Source organism: Nerophis lumbriciformis, linkage group LG37, assembly GCF_033978685.3.
Source record: "Nerophis lumbriciformis linkage group LG37, RoL_Nlum_v2.1, whole genome shotgun sequence".
Classification (NCBI taxonomy): Eukaryota; Metazoa; Chordata; class Actinopteri; order Syngnathiformes; family Syngnathidae; genus Nerophis; species Nerophis lumbriciformis.
Genome location: NC_084584.2, coordinates 14,660,424 through 14,679,436, shown reverse-complemented (window position 1 = coordinate 14,679,436; position 19,013 = coordinate 14,660,424). Strand labels below are relative to the sequence as shown.

Sequence of the window (19,013 nt, the reverse complement as noted above, 5' to 3'; positions counted from 1 at the left end):
GTGCGCAGTTGTGCACTGCACTCTCTAAAAGCCCTAGATGTTATTGCCACATATGCATGTACAGTAGATGGCAGTATCGTCCTGTTTAAGAGTCTCACAACATTGCTGTTTACGGCAGACGAACTGCTTTATGGTAGACAAAAACGTGACTGTTGTTGTTGTGTGTTGTTGCCGCGCTGGGAGGACGTTAATGAAACTGCCTAACAATAAACCCACATAAGAAACCAAGAACTCGCCCTCGATCATTCTACAGTTATAATATGATTGGGCAGGCAGCTGTTTATATTGTGGGAAAGCGGACGTGAAAACAGGCTGTCGACACGTCACTCAGGTCCGCGTGGAGCTGGAGGGGGCGTGGCCTCCAGCTCCGCCTGAATTTCGGGCGAAAATTTGTCCCGGGAGGTTTTGGGGAGAGGCGCTGAATTTCAGGAGTCTCCCGGAAAATCCGGGAGGGTTGGCAAGTATGTGTGAAAGTACACAATGTGACAAAGAACATTTTACAACAATCATTTTAGGGATCTAGATATCTGGTCAGGACACTCCTCACTCTTTTGCCTTCACCTTCATTGTCCATTCCTTTTTGGTGACTTTATATACTCTGGACCGAGACGCTGAGTCCGCGACATACATGGCGGACAATAACTGATACAGTCTGCTTTGCCAGTCTAAGTGCATTCGATGTTTTCCGTAGTCTTCCCTCGACGGCCAGGTAATACAAAGCACACGCTACCTTTTTTATCACATCCACGGGAGGTAAGGACAAAGTTTTTCGGTACATTCGAAAGTTCTTTTTCCGTCTGAGAAGGGTTGAATCCGAAATAGCTGCAATCGCGTGTTTCCTTCACTTAAGGTATTGATGCGTGATTTCCACAAGCGTCTGTACATTTAGAACAGTGGTTCTTAACCTTGTTGGAGGTACCGAACCCCACCAGTTTCATATGCGCATTCACCAAACCCTCCTTTTTTTTTTTAAATTCAAGACAAAGTTATTATGTTTTTGGTAATACTTTAGTATGGGGAACATATTATAAGTAACAAAGACTTAATTTAGAGTTTCTTGGACACTAGGGGAACATTTTCTAAGTAACAAAGACTTAATGTAGAGTTATTTGGTTAGGGTTAGGGTTATAATAAGGCCATGCCGAATAAGGCATTAATAAGTACTTAATAATGACTAGTTAAAGCCAATATGTTACTAATTTGCATGTTAATAAGCAACTAATTAATGGTGAATATGTTCCCCATACTTAAGTGTTACCATGTTTTATTACTGGTGCACAAAATGAACCGTGCATGAACATCACCTTGTTCAAAGAACAAAACCAACACAGTGCATAAACTCACAACAAATTACACACCTGCAAACCAGTGTGACTTCTGCTGTTGCCGTATCCGTAAAACCCCGATAGGGAGAAGTTTTTATTTACATGATGAGTCGGTTGTGTCTTGACCTCCGCCGAACCCCTGAGCCCGACTCACCGAACCCAGAGGGTTCGATCGAACCCAGGTTAAGAACCACTGATTTAGAAGGAGAAACACGGGCATGTCTGGATGACTCGCCTCCATCTGTCCAGTGGTTAGCTCCGGTTGTTATGAGGCTCGCTGTGGCGCGTTCTTCCTGTGTCTTTCTGACTTCATTTCCTCTCCGAACTCAGTTTGTAAACGATCAATGAGTCCATACAAAGCTAAGAGCTGGAGATTCAATAAATACACGGCGCACTTACCCGTGTAAAAAATTGTCAGAGGAGGGGAACCTTAAACGATAGATTAGTGTGGTTGAAACAAGGCTTAGGCTAAATAATTATTTGTTTAAGGGGTTATCCGGCTTAGTGTAGACATAGCCTGAGAGGTGCTGCAAAGAGGAATGGACGAAACTACCCAAAGATAGGTGTGCCAAGCTTCTGACAACAACTTGAGGCTATAATTGCCACCAAAGGTGCATCAGCAAAGTATTGAGCAAAGGCTGGAATTGGATTGATACCCCAAAACTAATGTAAAGTACATGTGATTTCTTGTTTAGTTTTTTTAAACTTGCAAAATTAATTGTCATTATGGGTTATTGTGTGTAGAATTTTGAGGACAAAATTAATTCATTCCATTTTGGCTGTAGCGTAACATAATGACGAAAGAGTGAAGCCTGTGTGAATACTTTCCGGATGCACTGTAAGTCCCTGGACACGGGAGGACTTTAGGTGCAAAAAACAAAGGATTTAAATCAGAGTCAATAGTAATTTTTGTTTAAGTTTAGTTATTTTGCATTATGGAGTATATTTTGATCAAAATATTATATGTAATAAAAAAGAATTAAAAAAATATTTTCAATATTGAATTGATACTGTTACATCACCATCCTGTATTTTTGTGTGGTTGTAATTGTGATAAAAAATGTGAAGTATCAGTATAGGTATGACCAATACTGCCCCTTTAACTACTTGGAATTGGATCGATACTCCAAAACTTTGTTTTATTCGTCAACATTGCAACTTTTTCTAAATTACATTTCACATTTATGCTTTTTTATTTCACTTTTGTTGTGTTTTTGTTTATTTTAATAGTATTTTTAGAATGTGCCGTGGGCCTTTAAAACATTAGCTGTGGGCCGCAAATGGCCTCCGGGGCACACTTTTGACACCCCTGCTATAGATAATAAAAAATTAAATGTGATAAATCTATGGATAAAAAGCAGAGCCTGGCGACGCATGCGCGTTTATCATAACTCTCTCTCTCTCTCTGTCTCTGCCCCTCCCTCACCAATGCTGCTGCGCGTACAATTTGTTTTGTTTTTAACCCCTTCTTAACCCTGAACGTACATTGTTAATACACGCAACTATAACTCAAAATGCCGGACATTTGAGGCATTTAAGAAACTCCGCCCGGACAGCTCCGCAAAAGAGGACATGTCCGGTGAAAAGAGGACGTATGGTCAGTCTATAGACACACAACGTGCGTACGCTACTTAATATGTCCGTGTGGAAACTAGTTCGGTACACCTCCGAACCGAACCGAAACCCCCGTACCAAAGCGGTTCGATACAAATACACGTACCGTTACACCCCTAGTAACCAGATATTAAAATAGCAAGCATATCATATCATAGTTTTGAGCAATTAATACAGCTGGAAATTATGTTAAATGCATACGTCAGCAGCCAAATTAGGAGCATTTGTAACACGTTTGAAATGGTTCTATTGTCATTAATATGCCAAATGATACATTGTGGTATATATTGTTATTGCAGGAGGCTGGATTAATGTGGATTTTAGGCCATATCGCCCATCCCTAACGTGCATATAATGTTTATGGACACTCAGAGACAAGAAGTGAGCGTAACACATGACAAGCAAATCAAATAATATACTTTATAAGTGAGGGCGAACACTTACAGTAGAGCATAATTTATTTGTGGCAGTCCAAATGTACAAACCCCGTTTCCATATGAGTTGGGAAATTGTGTTAGATGTAAATATAAACGGAATACAATGATTTGCAAATCATTTTCAACTCATATTCAGTTGAATATGCTACAAAGACAACATATTTGATGTTCAAACTGATAAACATTTTTTTTTGCAACTAATCATTAACTTTAGAATTTGATGCCAGCAACACGTGACTAAGAAGTTGGGAAAGGTGACAAAAAATACTGATAAAGTTGAGGAATGCTCATCAAACACTTATTTGGAACATCCCACAGGTGAACAGGCAAATTGGGAACAGGTGGGTGCCATGATTGGGTATAAAAGTAGATTCCATGAAATGCTCAGTCATTCACAAATAGGGATGGGGCGAGGGTCACCACTTTGTCAACAAATGCGTGAGCAAATTGTTGAACAGTTTAAGAACAACCTTTCTCAAGCAGCTATTGCAAGGAATTTAGGGATTTCACCATCTACGGTCCGTAATATCATCAAAGGGTTCAGAGAATCTGGAGAAATCACTGCACATAAGCAGCTAAACCCGTGACCTTCGATCCCTCAGGCTGTACTGCATCAACAAGCGACATCAGTGTGTAAAGGATATCACCACATGGGCTCAGGAACACTTCAGAAACCCACTGTCAGTAACTACCGTTGGTCGCTACATCTGTAAGTGCAAGTTAAAATTCTCCTATGCAAGGCGAAAACCGTTTATCAACAACACCCAGAAACGCCGTCGGCTTCGCTGGGCCTGAGCTCATCTAAGATGGACTGATACAAAGTGGAAAAGTATTCTGTGGTCTGACGAGTCCACATTTCAAATTGTTTTTCGAAATTGTGGACGGCGTGTCCTCCGGACCAAAGAGGAAAAGAACCATCCGGATTGTTATAGGCGCAAAGTTGAAAAGCCAGCATCTGTGATGGTATGGGGGTGTATTAGTGCCCAAGACATGGGTAACTTACACATCTGTGAAGGCGCCATTAATGCTGAAAGGTACATACAGGTTTTGGAGCAACATATGTTGCCATCCAAGCAATGTTACCATGGACGCCCCTGCTTATTTCAGCAAGACAATGCCAAGCCACGTGTTGCATCAACGTGGCTTCATAGCAAAAGAGTGCGGGTACTAGACTGGCCTGCCTGTAGTCCAGACCTGTCTCCCATTGAAAATATGTGGCGCATTATGAAGCCTAAAATAGCATAACGGAGACCCCTGAACTGTTGAACAACTTAAGCTGTACATCAAGCAAGAATGGGAAAGAATTCCACCTGAGAAGCTTAAAAAATGTGTCTCCTCAGTTCCCAAACGTTTACTGAGTGTTGTTAAAAGGAAAGGCCATGTAACACAGTGGTGAACATGCCCTTTCCCAACTACTTTGGCACGTGTTGCAGCCATGAAATTCTAAGTTAATTATTATTTGCAAAAAAAAAAAAGTTTATGAGTTTGAACATCAAATATCTTGTCTTCGTAGTGCATTCAATTGAATATGGGTGGGAAAGGATTTGCAAATCATTGTATTCCGTTTATATTTACATATAACACAATTTCCCAACTCATATGGAAACGGGGTTTGTATTTGTGACGAGTGATAACTGTAACTGAAATTGAAAATGTTTTTAATTTTCAATTATAAAGTTGCCCAACGCCCCATACCACACCCATCAGTTTGTCAGTGAAAAAAGTTTGGACACCCTTGCCTTGAGTAAAAGATCAACAATGACTGTAAATTATATTGCACACAAGACTTTTGCAGTCAAAGGCAGGAAGTCTGAGCAACACTGCACATGGACGTACTGGAAAAAACGGGCAGATCTCCTCATCAAGCAACGGGATGATTGATTGCGGTCTAACCTTTCTTTCCATAGACCCGCAATGATCCATAACACCGACCACACACGGCGGTCCTTAAAAGCCGTCATAGGAAACAATGGCTCGCTCGCCGCACCTCGGGAGGAGGGCATGAGTTAAAAATAGAGCTTGCGCCTTGTACAATTCAAACTGGGGCGTAAAAGCCACTAAAGCGCAATTAAGATGTGGCTTCATTTTGACAACGCTTTCTATTTTTGTTCGCCCATGTATCTCAGACACTGTGAGCCAAAAGAACACACATGACCTCAGTCTGATGCAGTGCAGTGAACCACGAACATTCATTACACAGCCATCCATTTAGAATAAAGCCCATCCCAGGTGCTCATATGAGCCTAATGTGCATGTTTTTGCAGGTGGGGCGTATCCGCAGCAACCGCACGCCAACAGGGGAGAACATGTCATCTTAACAGACGACGGTTAAACCCGGATCTCCAGACTGTAAGGCTCAGGTGCTGTTTGCTATGTCTAATTACGGTTGGGCGATATGACCTAAAATCTATACTGTGATAACGCTATACAGTGAGTACGGAAAGTAGACAGACCCCTTCAAATGTTTCATTGTAGCCGTTTGCTAAAATCAAAAAAGGTCATTTTATTTCTCATTAATGCACACAACGGAAAAAAACAGAAATGTAGAAATTAAAAAAAAAAATTTAAAAAAAAATCAGACCCTTTGCTCAATACTTTGTTGATGCACCTTTGGCAGAAATTACAGCCTTAAGTCTTTTTGAATATGATGCCACAAGCTTGGCACACCTATCTTTGGCCCATTCCTCTTAGCAGCACCTCTGAAGCGCCATCAGATTGTATGAGAAGCGTTGGATGTCTCTGTATATTGCTGCATTCATATTTCCCTCTATCCTGTCTAGTCTCCCAGTTCCTGGCGCTGAAAACCATCCCCACAGCATGATGCTGCCACCACCACGCTTCAGTGTAGGGATGGTATTGGACTGGTGATGAGAGGTGCCTGGTTTCCTCCAAACATATTGCCTGGCATTCACGCCAAATAGTTCAAGCTTTGTCTCATCAGACCGGATCATTTTGTTTCTCATGGTCTGAGAACCTCCATGAGGAGACCAAAATGAATGCAGCAAAGTACAGGGACATCCTGGATGAAAACCAACGCTTCTCAATCAACCTAATGGAGCTTGAGAGGTGCTGCAAAGAAGAATGGGCCAAACTGCCCAAAGATTGGTGTGCCAAGCTTCTGGCATCGTATTCAAAACGACTTAAGGCTGTAATTGCTGCATCAACAAAGTAAAGGGTCTGTATACCTATGTACATGTGATTTGATTTTTGAGTTTTTTATTTTTAATAAATCTGCAAAAAATTCTAAATTTCTGTTTTTTTTAGTGTCAATGATTGCACTAATAAGAAATAAAATGAACTTTTTTGATTTTAGCAAATAGCTGCAATGAAACAAAGAGGGAACAACATAAAGGAGTTTGACTACTTTCCGTAGCCACTGTATACCCCTACCTATTATTTGGTAAATAAATAGAACCAACTATTTCGAATCAGGTTACAAAGGATTCTGAGTGCTGCTGATGTATGCGGTACATACACTGCAAAAACTGAAATCTAAGTAAGATTAAATATCTCAAATAAGGGTGATATTTGCTTATTTTCTGTCTGATAAGATAATTCTTCTCACTGAGCAGATTTTATGTTAGAGTGTTTTACTTGTTTTAAGGGTTTTGGTCCTAAATGATCTCAGTAAGATATTACAGCTTGTAGCTGAGATGTTATGACCTATATTGAGTAAAACATGCTTGAAACTAGAATATCAACTGTTGCACAGCTGTGTCATCAACACTCACAAGTATAAAACTACTTTTTTAAAGTAAGAATTTCTTATTTCAAGCATCAATCCATCCATTTTCTACCACTTATTCCCTTCGGGGTTGCAGGGGTCGCTGGAGCCTATCTCAGCTACAATCGGGGGGAAGGCGGGGTACACCCTGGACAAGTCGCCACCTCATCACAGGGCCAACACAGATAGACAGACAACATTCACACACTAGGACCAATTTAGTGTTGCCAATCAACCTATCCCCATGAGGGAAAAAAATCATGACTTTGACACAATTGTGTCTCATATTAAAACAGATGACAGCCAAATGGACTTTGCTGGTTTATTTTCAATGAAACAATAGAAAATATGTACTCATATAGTAGTACAGTTGTTATTAGTGAGAATATACGTATTTTAAGGTATTTTTGGGTTCATTGAGGTTAGCTAATTTTACTTGTTTTGGAAAGTCTTGACAAGCCACATTTTCTTGTTCTATTGGCAGATAATTTTGCTTAGTTCAAATAAAATACCCCTAATTTTTGTATTTTTGTTGTTGTTTTTGAACACTAACTTTTTGCAGTGTCGTATTATTTTCTCCAAACTATTATTAATCTACTTGCTACTTTTCTGTTAATAACTGGTTACTTTCTGTTGTAACATGGTTCTATTTACACTTCTGTTAAAATGTAATAAGCACATATTCCTCTGTTGTTTGGGTACTTTATGTCAGTTTTGGGCGATACTACAAATGTGGGTATCGACCCAATACTAAGTAGTTACAGGGGCAGTATTGGTCATACCAATGCTGATACTAATTATTCAAAATTGTAATAATAACATTCTTGATCACAATTATAATCAGACAAAAAAATACAGGCTGGCAATGTAAACATATCAATTAAATCAGTGGTTATCAAACCACAAACATAATGACCAACATTAAAATACAGTAGCACAGTGGACCTAAACAATTGTAGAGTTTTTTTTAAAAACACGTACATTTAATATTTTGGCCACTGTAACATTACACACAGTTTGAACAGTAACACTGTGTTGGAATATAGGAAAATAAAACACTGTACTTTAATTAAGTGATTATTTGGCGTACCACTCGATGGAGCCCTTGTACCACGACCACAGTTTGAGAATCACGGAATTAGATATTACATTTTTTTCCTGTTACATTTTTTACATAACATATTTTGACCAAAACACAGTCCATCGTGCAAAATAACTAGACATAAAAAAAACCCACTATTTGCTCTGATTTTTTAGAGCATTTGTTTTCAGACTTTAAAGTCCTCCTCTGTCCATGGACAAAAAACTATGTTGTGATAATAAAATATAATCTAATCACTGTAATATCAAACATATACTGATACAATACTTAGTATAGTTAGTCGATATTTGTATCGATCAGTCCACTCGGTTTGCATTCAAGAACTCTAGCTTATTGGTTAGCATAGCTTCTTGTATTCTCCTACGTTGTGTAGTGTAGTTAAGTGTTAAGGAATGATACTTGTAAGAAACATAGTTTATTTGCCGCCCTGGAGGCGAGGATTACTGACTTAGAAACGGCTTCACACTGTGGAGGGACATTAGCTGCAAGCGAGGACGCTACATTGTGCTGAGGACGAGGTTAGTCAAATTTGCGGGAAACAGCTAGAATGTGTCATCAACAAGCATTATCACGACACGACGATGGTATTAAAATCTCTATCGACCGCCAAATTTATAGCATTTATATGGTCAAGATCAGGTCTTAACCTTTTTGACCTTGGGGCCCAACTTTTCCACTGTAGAAGGGCCCACTTAAATATTAACAATGAATGAATAATTATACACATGATTTTAAGGGTATTCAACAATTATATCTAACCGACTTACAGTTTAACAGGATAAAACTAGTCAAATGATATGAAAGCATGTGTTAATCACAAATATTATTATCAAGCCTTAGGTCAGGCTGATTACAATAAACAATAATCAAATATACTGCAAAAGAACGGACTCATAAAAACTGATGAAAAATACATTTACATACAATTACGCAGAACTAAAATAAATACATTCTAATTAAATTAACAATAAGAAATAACATCTGTGTTTCTAAAATAAACTGCCGATAAAATTTAAGTGCAAAGGAAAATACAGCTTTACCACTTTAGTCATAATTTTTGCGCTCAAGAAACTTTTCTATGACTTTAGCACAAGAGTTCTTCTGTTTGTTTAGAATAGAATAGAATAGAAAGTACTTTATTGATCCCTGGGGGAAATTCAGCACCACAGTTCGCTCACAATAAACACTTGGGTATTTTTTACATGTGAATAATATAAATACAGTCTATTATACAGCATTATTCACATGTGAATAATATAAATACAGTCTATTATACAGCATCATTCACATGTGAATAATGAACCCTGTATAATACAGTCTATTATACAGCATTATTCACATGTGAATAATGCTGTATAATAGACTGTATTTATATTATTCACATGTGAATAATGCTTTATAATAGACTGTATTTATATTATTCACATGTGAATAATATGTGAATATACAGCATTATTCACATGTGAATAATACTGTATAATAGACTGTATTTATATTATTCACATGTGAATAATACGCCTTCCGCCCGATTGTAGCTGAGATAGGCTCCAGCGCCCCCGCGACCCCAAAGGGAATAAGCGGTAGAAAATGGATGGATGGATTGTCATTACTGCCACAAGTGGTGGAAAAGTGTATTACAACTGAGTACCACTGTAAGAAACAGATATATTTTGGCAGCCCTCTCGGGGGTGCTTGCGGCCCAACAATGGGCCTATGGTTAAAAAACTCTGGTGTATCGAATACATGTAGTATGGAACCAAACGCAGCTGTACAGATTTCTCACTCGAAAGGTAAACATTTGAAGTGAATACAGGAAGTGTACATTTGGCATGCACCTACACAAGCCCTGGTTGTGCCACTGAAATGGAGACTATATTTTGTATTTCTTTATTTGAGAATGTTATCCATCGGAGAATTTATTACCAGCAGATTGCGATTGCATTTCAAAAATCATTACAAGTCATCACGAGTATGTCTTCTGCATGACTCCAATTTCATGAGAATGAAAGAAGCAAACAGGCAGGAAGCACAAAGAAACGCACAGAGAGAGAGAAGACAGCCTGCAGAAGGCTCACATGTCTGACAAACAGGATGATAATATGCTGCAGTGAATGACAGGCAGACTCCTCCTGCTCTTCCCGTATGCGCTCGGGACGGCCGATACTGTCAGTTCAGGTGTCGGTGCGATACCAAGTAACTATGGGGTCAGCATTACAAATACCTTTACTTTTTTCTCAAAATATTTTGGGATAGTTGAGTGATTCTAATTTAATTAATCACAAATATAGTAAGACCCAATCTTAAGCAAACGGAACCTATCAACAAACTTATTTGTGAACGATACATAAATTCTACTTCCAGTGAGGGTTGGACTCCGCCAAGGCTGCCCTTTGTCACCGATTCTGTTCATAACTTCTATGGACAGAATTTCTAGGCGCAGTCAGGGCGTTGAGGGGATCCGGTTTGGTGGCTGCAGGATTAGGGCTCTGCTTTTTGCAGATGATATGGTCCTGATGGCTTCATCTGGTCAGGATCTTCAGCTCTCAGTGGATCGGTTCGCAGCAGAGTGTGAAGCGACTGGGATGGGAATCAGCACCTCCAAATCCGAGTCCATGGTTCTCGCCCGGAAAAGGGTGGAGTGCCATCTCCGGGTTGCGGAGGAGACCCTGCCCCGAGTGGAGGAGTTCAAGTACCTCGGAGTCTTGTTCACGAGTGAGGGAATAGTGGATCGTGAGATCGACAGGCGGATCGGTGCGGCGTCTTCAGTAATGCGGACGCTGTATCGATTCGTTGTGGTGAAGAAGGAGCTGAGCCGGAAGGCAAAGCTCTCAATTTACTGGTCGATCTACGTTCCCATCCTCACCTATGGTCATGAGCTTTGGGTTATGACCGAAAAGACAAGATCACGGGTACAAGCGGCTGAAATGAGTTTCCTCCGCCGGGTGGCGGGGCTCTCCCTTAGAGATAGTGTGAGAAGCTCTGCCATCCGGGAGGAACTCAAAGTAAAGTCGCTGTTCCTCCACATTGAGAGGAGCCAGATGAGGTGGTTCGGGCATCTGGTCAGGATGCCACCCGAACGCCTCCCTAGGGAGGTGTTTAGGGCACGTCTGACCGGTAGGAGGCCACGGGGAAGACCCAGGACACGTTGGGAAGACTATGTCTCCCGGCTGGCCTGGGAACGCCTTGGGATCCCCCGGGAAGAGCTGGACGAAGTGGCTGGGGAGAGGAAAGTCTGGGCTTCCCTGCTTAGGCTGCTGCCCCCGCGACCCGACCTCGGATAAGCGGAAGAAGATGGATGGATGGATAAATTCTACAGTTACATTTTGTAATCAGATTAGTCACACTTATGCATTTTGACTAATTGCAGTAAATTACTTCTGTACTTTAATTAATTAATTTAAAAAAAGACCTTAATATTTGGGCACAATGCAATTTTATTGTCAGAATGTCATACAGTAACATTTTTAAATGTGTTACTTAAATGCACGATTTTTTGGCAGTGTGTTTGTACATAGTAAAATACGCAGACATCGCTTCCAATAGAGCACAGTGCACCTATTGGTGACGTACATCGCACTACGGAGTGCCGAGAGATTTGTCTTAAAGAAAAACGACGACATGGTGGAAAGAGGGCAAAGGGCCCAAAGAAGACGAGAGGTTTTGCAATCATTTATAAGTGCAAAAAGACAAGATATCGAGGTGACATGTTTGACGGCTGGGGTTTCACCATAGCACTACATCGATGATAAAGAACATTACCAGAACGCGTTCTTCATATTTAAAAGCAGCGAACATGGTAAAAGTCTCATTTGGCAGCTAACGCCATCTTATATGTTAATGCATGTTTTATTTAAACAAATGGGGGCATGTGAGGACATGTTAGCATCTACAGTTTGTGTGTTCATGCTAACAAGTTTGTCCACAAATTAAACAGCACTCCCTCAAATAACACTTTTTTTTTTAAAATGTGTTCGTGAATACATTGTCACTTGAGGACATGTTAGCATCTACAGTTTGTGTGTTCATGCTAACAAGTTTGTCCACAAATTAAACAGCACTCCCTCAAATAACACTTTTTAAAAAAAAATGTGTTCGTGAATACATTGTCACTTGATTTATTATACTTTACCGGGGTGTTTTTATTTACTTTAATTCTATGCGATACCTCTTACCAGGTTTTAAGTTACACAGAGGTTTGTATTCCCTATTTGTTTTAATATAAGTAATACTCCCATGGTGAAAGTGCGACTTTAATGTTATGTGCATTTAAAAGAAGAAAGAAAAAAGGTAATTAGAAAAATCCTTGTTTATTTCAACTATTTCCCTAAAAGGCATGAAACTTTAGCCCTAACTATAAATACCACAAAATCAGAAAATGTAATGTATTGGGGGGCACCGGGGAACATGCTTTATCAGTATCATGCAGTGTCATGCTTCAACACCCCCCCCCCCCACACACACACACACACACACACACACACACCATCTCCCGAATTCGGAGGTCTCAAGGTTGGCAAGTATGCCAATATGATTCCCATTTATTACATAAAATGTTTTTGAAAATTATATTTTCATGCAGTGATGTTTTATTCAAATCCCAAGGAGCCCTGTGTCAAGTTAGTGTCTTTGGCATGGGTGTCAAACTCTGGCCCTTGAGGCAATACCAAATTAACATTAGAGCTGGCGGTGCCGCTGTAACACCGCATTCACCGCTAATACTCATACTTGCCAACCCTCCCCATTTTCAGTGCCCCTCTCGAAAGTCTCCCGGGGCAACCATTCTCCCGAATTTCTCCCGATTTCCACCCGGACAACAATATTGGGGGCGTGCCTTAAAGGCACTGCCTTTAGCGTCCTCTACAACCTGTCGTCACGTCCGCTTTCCCTCCATACAAACAGCGTGCCGGCCCCTGTCACATGATATATGCGGCTTCTACACACACATAAGTGAATGCAACTCATATTTGATCAACAGTCATACAGGTCACACTGAGGGTGGCCGCATAAACAACTTTAACACTGTTACAAATATGTGCCACACTGTGAAACCACACCAAACAAGAATGATCTACAGCCCTTACCTTTGGGCTGATACCGAGGGCGACTGTGTTGACCAGTTTGATGATAGAATGTCCAGTACTGTAGAAATGTGTTTGGATATGAGAATCCGTTTATTCCAAGCTATCTAAATTAAATCAAATGTAAGTTATATAACAAAGTATGCTAACCTTGAATGGCACATTATCACAGCATTGTCACCACATGACACGGTCAAAAACTGTTTGTCCTCCAATCGCTACAGCCCATGCTCACACCTGAACCCAATTTAAGGAGGCTAACTTGGTGACCGCACCATAGCAACAGTCCCCTCCCTGTCAACACTTCCTGGTTCTTAACAGGAAGTGGGCGGAGCAATCTGCCGAAAAGGAAATTCAACATGCTGAACCCAACAATCAAGTAGAGAAAATAAAATATAAACAATATAAACAAATAAGGATATTTGGCTCCAACAAATGACAAACACATTTCGGGAGAACATCTGCACCGTAACACAACATAACAAATACCCAGAACCCCTTGCAGCACTAACTCTTCTGGGACTCTACTAGGGCTGCAACTAACGATTAATTTGATAATCGATTAATCTGTCGATTATTACGTCGATTAATCGATTAATAATCGGATAAAAGAGACAAACTACATTTCTATCCTTTCCAGTATTTTATTGGAAGAAAAAACAGCATACTGGCGCCATGTTCTTTCAACTTGCCAAAGAAAACAAGGAAAATGTTACAAAAATGCACACTTTTGATACTCCTGCTATAGATAATAAAAAATTAAATCTGATAAATGTATCGATAAAAAGCAGAGCCTGACGACGCATGCGCGTTAACCATAACTCTCTCGCTCGCTCCCCCTCCCTCACAAATGCTGCTGCACGCACAATTTGTTGTGTTTTTAACCTTCTTAACCCTGAACGTATATTGAAAATACACGTAACCCTAACTCAAAATGCCGGACATTTGAGGCATTTAAGAAACACCGCCCGACAGCCCCGCAAAAGAGGACATGTCCGGTGAAAAGAGGACGTATGGTCAGTCTATCCCACACTTGCCAACCTTGAGACCTCCGATTTCGGGAGGTAGGGGGGAGGGGCGTGGTTGGGGGTGGGGCGGGGGCGTGGTTAAGAGGGGAGGAGTATATATATACAGCTAGAATTCACCAAGTCAAGTATTTCATGTATATATATATATATATACACAGTCAAGAAAATAAGTATTTGAACACCCTGCTATTTTGCAAGTTCTCCCACTTAGAAATCATGGAGGGGTCTGAAATTTTCATGGTAGGTGCATGTCCACTGTATGAGAGATAACCTAAAAAGAAAAATCCAGAAATCTCAATCTATGATTTTTTTAACAATTTATTTGTGTGATACAGGTGAAAATAAGTATTTGAACACCAACATTAATATTTGGTAGAGTAGCCTTTGTTTGCAATTACAGAGGTCAAACGTTTCCTGTAGTTCTTCACCAGGTTTGCACAGACTACAGGAGGGATTTTGGCCCACTCCTCCACACAGATCTTCTCTAGATCAGTCAGGTTTCAGGGCTGTCGCTGAGTAACACAGACTTTCAGCTCCCTCCAAAGATTTTCAATTGGATTTAGGTCTGGAGACTGGCTAGGCCACTCCAGAACCTTGATATGGTTCTTACGAAGCCACTTCTTGGTTTTCCTGGCTGTGTGCTTTGGGTCATTGTCATGTTGGAAGATCCAGCCATGACTCATCTTCAATGATCTGACTGAGGTAAGGAGGTTTTTGGCCAAAATCTCACAATACATGGCTGCAGTCATCCTCTCCTTAATACAGTAGTCGTCCAGTCCCATGAGCAGAAAAACACCCCCAAAGCATGATGCTACCACCCCCATGCTTCACAGTAGGGATGGTGTTCTTGGGATGCTACGCATCATTCTTCTTCCTCCAAACACGCACAGTGGAATTATGACCAAAAAGGTAAATTTTGGTCTCATCTGTCCACAAAACTTTCTCCCATGACTCCTCTGGATCATCCAAATGGTCATTGGCAAACTTATGACGGGCCTTAACATGTGCTGGTTCAAGCAGGGGAACCTTCCGTGCCATGCATGATTTCAAACCATGACGTCTTAGTGTATTACCAACAGTGACCATGGAAACAGTGGTCCCAGCTCTTTTCAGGTCATTGACCAAGTCCTGCCGTGTAGTCCTGGGCTGATTCCTCACCTTTATTAACATCATTGAGACCCCACGAGGCGATATCTTGCATGGGGCTCCACTCCGATTGAGATTAACCGTCATGTTTAGCTTCTTCCATTTTCTAATGATTGCTCCAACAGTGGACCTTTTTTCACCAAGCTGCTTGGCAATTTCTCCGTAGCCCTTTCCATCCTTGTGGAGTTGTACAATTTTGTCTCTGGTGTCTTTGGACAGCTCTTTGCTCTTAGCCATGCTGAATGTTTGGGTCTTACTGATTGTATGGGGTGGACAGGTGTATTTATGCCGCTAACGACCTCACACAGGTGCATCTGCTTCAGGATAATACAGTGGAGTGGAGAAGGACTTTTAAAGGCGGACTAACAGGTCTTTGAGGGTCAGAATTCTAGCTGATAGACAGGTGTTCAAATACTTATTTTCAGCTGTATCACACGAATAAATTGTTAAAAAATCATAGATTGTGATTTCTGGATTTTTCTTTGTAGGTTATCTCTCATATAGTGGACATGCACCTACCGTGAAAATTCCAGACCCCTCCATGATTTCTAAGTGGGAGAACTTGCAAAATAGCAGGGTGTTCAAATACTTATTTTATTGACTGTATATATATATATATATGCTCTACAATATACACCCCGCCCCCCATCTCCCGAATTCGGAGGTCTCAAGGTTGGCAAGTATGCCAATATGATTCCCATTTATTACATAAAATGTTTTTGAAAATTATATTTTCATGCAGTGTTGTTTTATTCAAATCCCACGGAGCCCTGTGTCAAGTTATTGTCTTTGGTATTACTACAAAAACGTGACAATACGAACAGCACAGCAACACACATAGCGAATCGAACTAGTATCGACCCGATACCGATACTATCCTTAGTGCCGACAAACAATATCAACATTTGGATCGTTGCGCCCACCCACAATACACCAGTAGCTCCACATCCATCAACAAAGCTCGCTATGCCGGGTCAGTGTATTGATCAAAGCGGTGAAAAGTGGCGGCTAACGCGGAGGAGGAGGAAGTAGGCTGCGGCGGATGTCGACGCGAAGAACAATGGTGGTTTTCATCCCGATTCATCCCCATCAGTGATGGCATTCAGCGCCACCAACCTGCCTCGATAAAGACTCCCGTCCCTGTCTGAGACGGATTTAATCCGGATTAATGTGTCCACACGCGAAACTAGCAGACTAAGCGGGTAGCTCACACAATAACTTGTTATCGTGTGAGCTACCGGCGAGCGAGCGTGACGAGTCCACCTTAACCGACACAAAATGGCCACGCCAGAGTTCGTTCGGCTGCTATGCGCTCCGAGGTTAAAGCGAGAAAGTGTGGCCATTTTTAAAAAAAAATGTTCAAAATGTGAGACTTGCGTGTCAAATGCGGCCCGCTAACTGTAACAAATTCTTGCACTCACCGCTTTGCTGTCCCACTTCAAGACGAAACGGGACTTCCGGTTAGTGTCCGCAGACAAGAGGCGGGGCCTGGCGTCCCGACGTCATCACTATAACCACGCCCATTACTAGTAGTACTACATGTGTTATCGTCATACCAGTTAACTATTGCGTTATTATTATGGCATCTTCTAAACGTTCTACACAATGAGTCTCACACTGAAAAAAGCCATTTGGATTTTTAATTTTGTCAAAAAAAAGCCTTAAGAGGACGTTTTCCAGGCTAATTGCTGGAAAGACTCCTTCTTATATATCCATCCATCCATTTCCTACCGCTTATTCCTTTCGGGGTCGCGGGGGGTGCTGGAGCCTATCTCAGCTACAATCGGGCGGAAGGCGGCGTACACCCTGGACAAGTCGCCACCTCATCTTATATATCCTGTCTAAAATTGTGTTGTAAATAAAACTGGTCCTAAATGTGCCTTGTTCTCGTGCAATACTAAAACATTTAATCGATTATAGTATAGACCCAACAAGAGCTCGCTGGCCACCGGCGTGCTAATCGCTGGCTGACAACTAGCATGTTAATCGCTAGTTAACTGCCGTGCTAATCTCTATAGTTGACAGCTAGTGCAATAATTGCTCGCCGACAACTGCTGCGCTTATCGCTTGCTAACGGATGCGCTAATCGCTAGCTGGCCACTGGTGTGCTAATCGCTAGTTAACTGGCGTGCTATCTCTAGTTGACAGCTAGTGCAATAATTGCTTGCTGACAATTAGAGCGTTAATTGCTCGCCGACAGCTGCTGCGCTAATCGCTAGCTGGCCACCGGCATGCTAATCGCTAGCTGACAACTGGCATGTTAATCGCTAGTTAACTGGCGTGCTAATCTCTAGTTGACAGCTCGTGCAATAATTGCTGCTGACAATTGGAGCGTTAATTGCTCGCCGATAACTGCTGCGCTTATCGCTTGCTAACAACGGACGCACTAATCGCTAGCTGTGATAACTGGAGTGCTAATCGCTAGTTGACAACTGGCATGTTAATCGCTAGTGAACTGGCATGCTAATCTCTAGTTGACAGCTCGTGCAATAATTGCTTGCTGACAATTGGAGCGTTAATTGCTCGCCGACAATTGCTGCGCTTATTGCTTGCTAACAACAGACGCGCTACTCGCTAGCTGTGGTAACTGACGTGCTAATCGCTAGCTGACAACTGTCTTGTTAATCGCTAGTTAACTGGCGTGCTAATCACTAGTTGATAGCTAGTGCAATAATTGTTTGCTGACAATTAGAGCGTTAATTGCTCGCCTACATCTGATGCGCTAATCGCTAGCTGGCCACTGGTGTGCTAATCGCTAGCTGACAACTGCCATGTTAATCGCTAGTTAACTGGCGTCCTAATCTCTAGTTGACAGCTAGTGCAATAATTGCTCGCCGACAACTGTTGCACTTATCGCTTGCTAACAACGGACGCGCTAATCGCTATCTGGCCACTGGCATGTTAATCGCTAGTCAACTGGCGTGCTAATCTCTAGTTGACAGCTAGTGCAATAATTGCTTGCTGACGATTAGAGCGTTAATTGCTCGACAACTGCTGCGCTAATCGCTAGTTGGCCACTGGTGTGCTAATCGCTAGCTGACAACTGCCATGTTAATCGCTACTAAACTGGCGTGCTAATCTCTAGTTGACAGCTAGTGCAATAATTGCTTGCTGACAATTAGAGCGTTAATTGCTCGCCGACAGCTGCTGCGCTAATCGCTAGCTGGCCACCGGCATGCTAATCGCTAGCTGACAACTGGCATGTTAATCGCTAGTTAACTGGCGTGCTAATCTCTAGTTGACAGCTCGTGCAATAATTGCTGCTGACAATTGGAGCGTTAATTGCTCGCCGATAACTGCTGCGCTTATCGCTTGCTAACAACGGACGCACTAATCGCTAGCTGTGATAACTGGAGTGCTAATCGCTAGTTGACAACTGGCATGTTAATCGCTAGTGAACTGGCATGCTAATCTCTAGTTGACAGCTCGTGCAATAATTGCTTGCTGACAATTGGAGCGTTAATTGCTCGCCGACAATTGCTGCGCTTATTGCTTGCTAACAACAGACGCGTTACTCGCTAGCTGTGGTAACTGACGTGCTAATCGCTAGCTGACAACT

At 41.5% G+C, this 19,013-nt stretch overlaps 1 protein-coding gene across 3 annotated transcripts in view; it reads right to left on the bottom strand.

Annotated features, from left to right (window-relative positions):
• Positions 1-16,942, bottom strand: part of lypla2 (lysophospholipase 2) — a 52,109-nt gene extending 35,167 nt beyond the window's left edge. The window contains exon 1 of one of the 3 annotated variants that reach the window (XM_061930873.1): positions 16,876-16,942. The gene's annotated coding sequence lies outside the window, so the exon portion shown is untranslated. Of the gene's footprint in view, positions 1-13,283; positions 13,306-13,430; positions 13,466-16,875 lie in introns of those variants that run through there. The other 2 variants (XM_061930875.1, XM_072912522.1) reach the window with 2 other exon arrangements.
• Between the last annotated feature and the right edge of the window lie 2,071 nt (positions 16,943-19,013).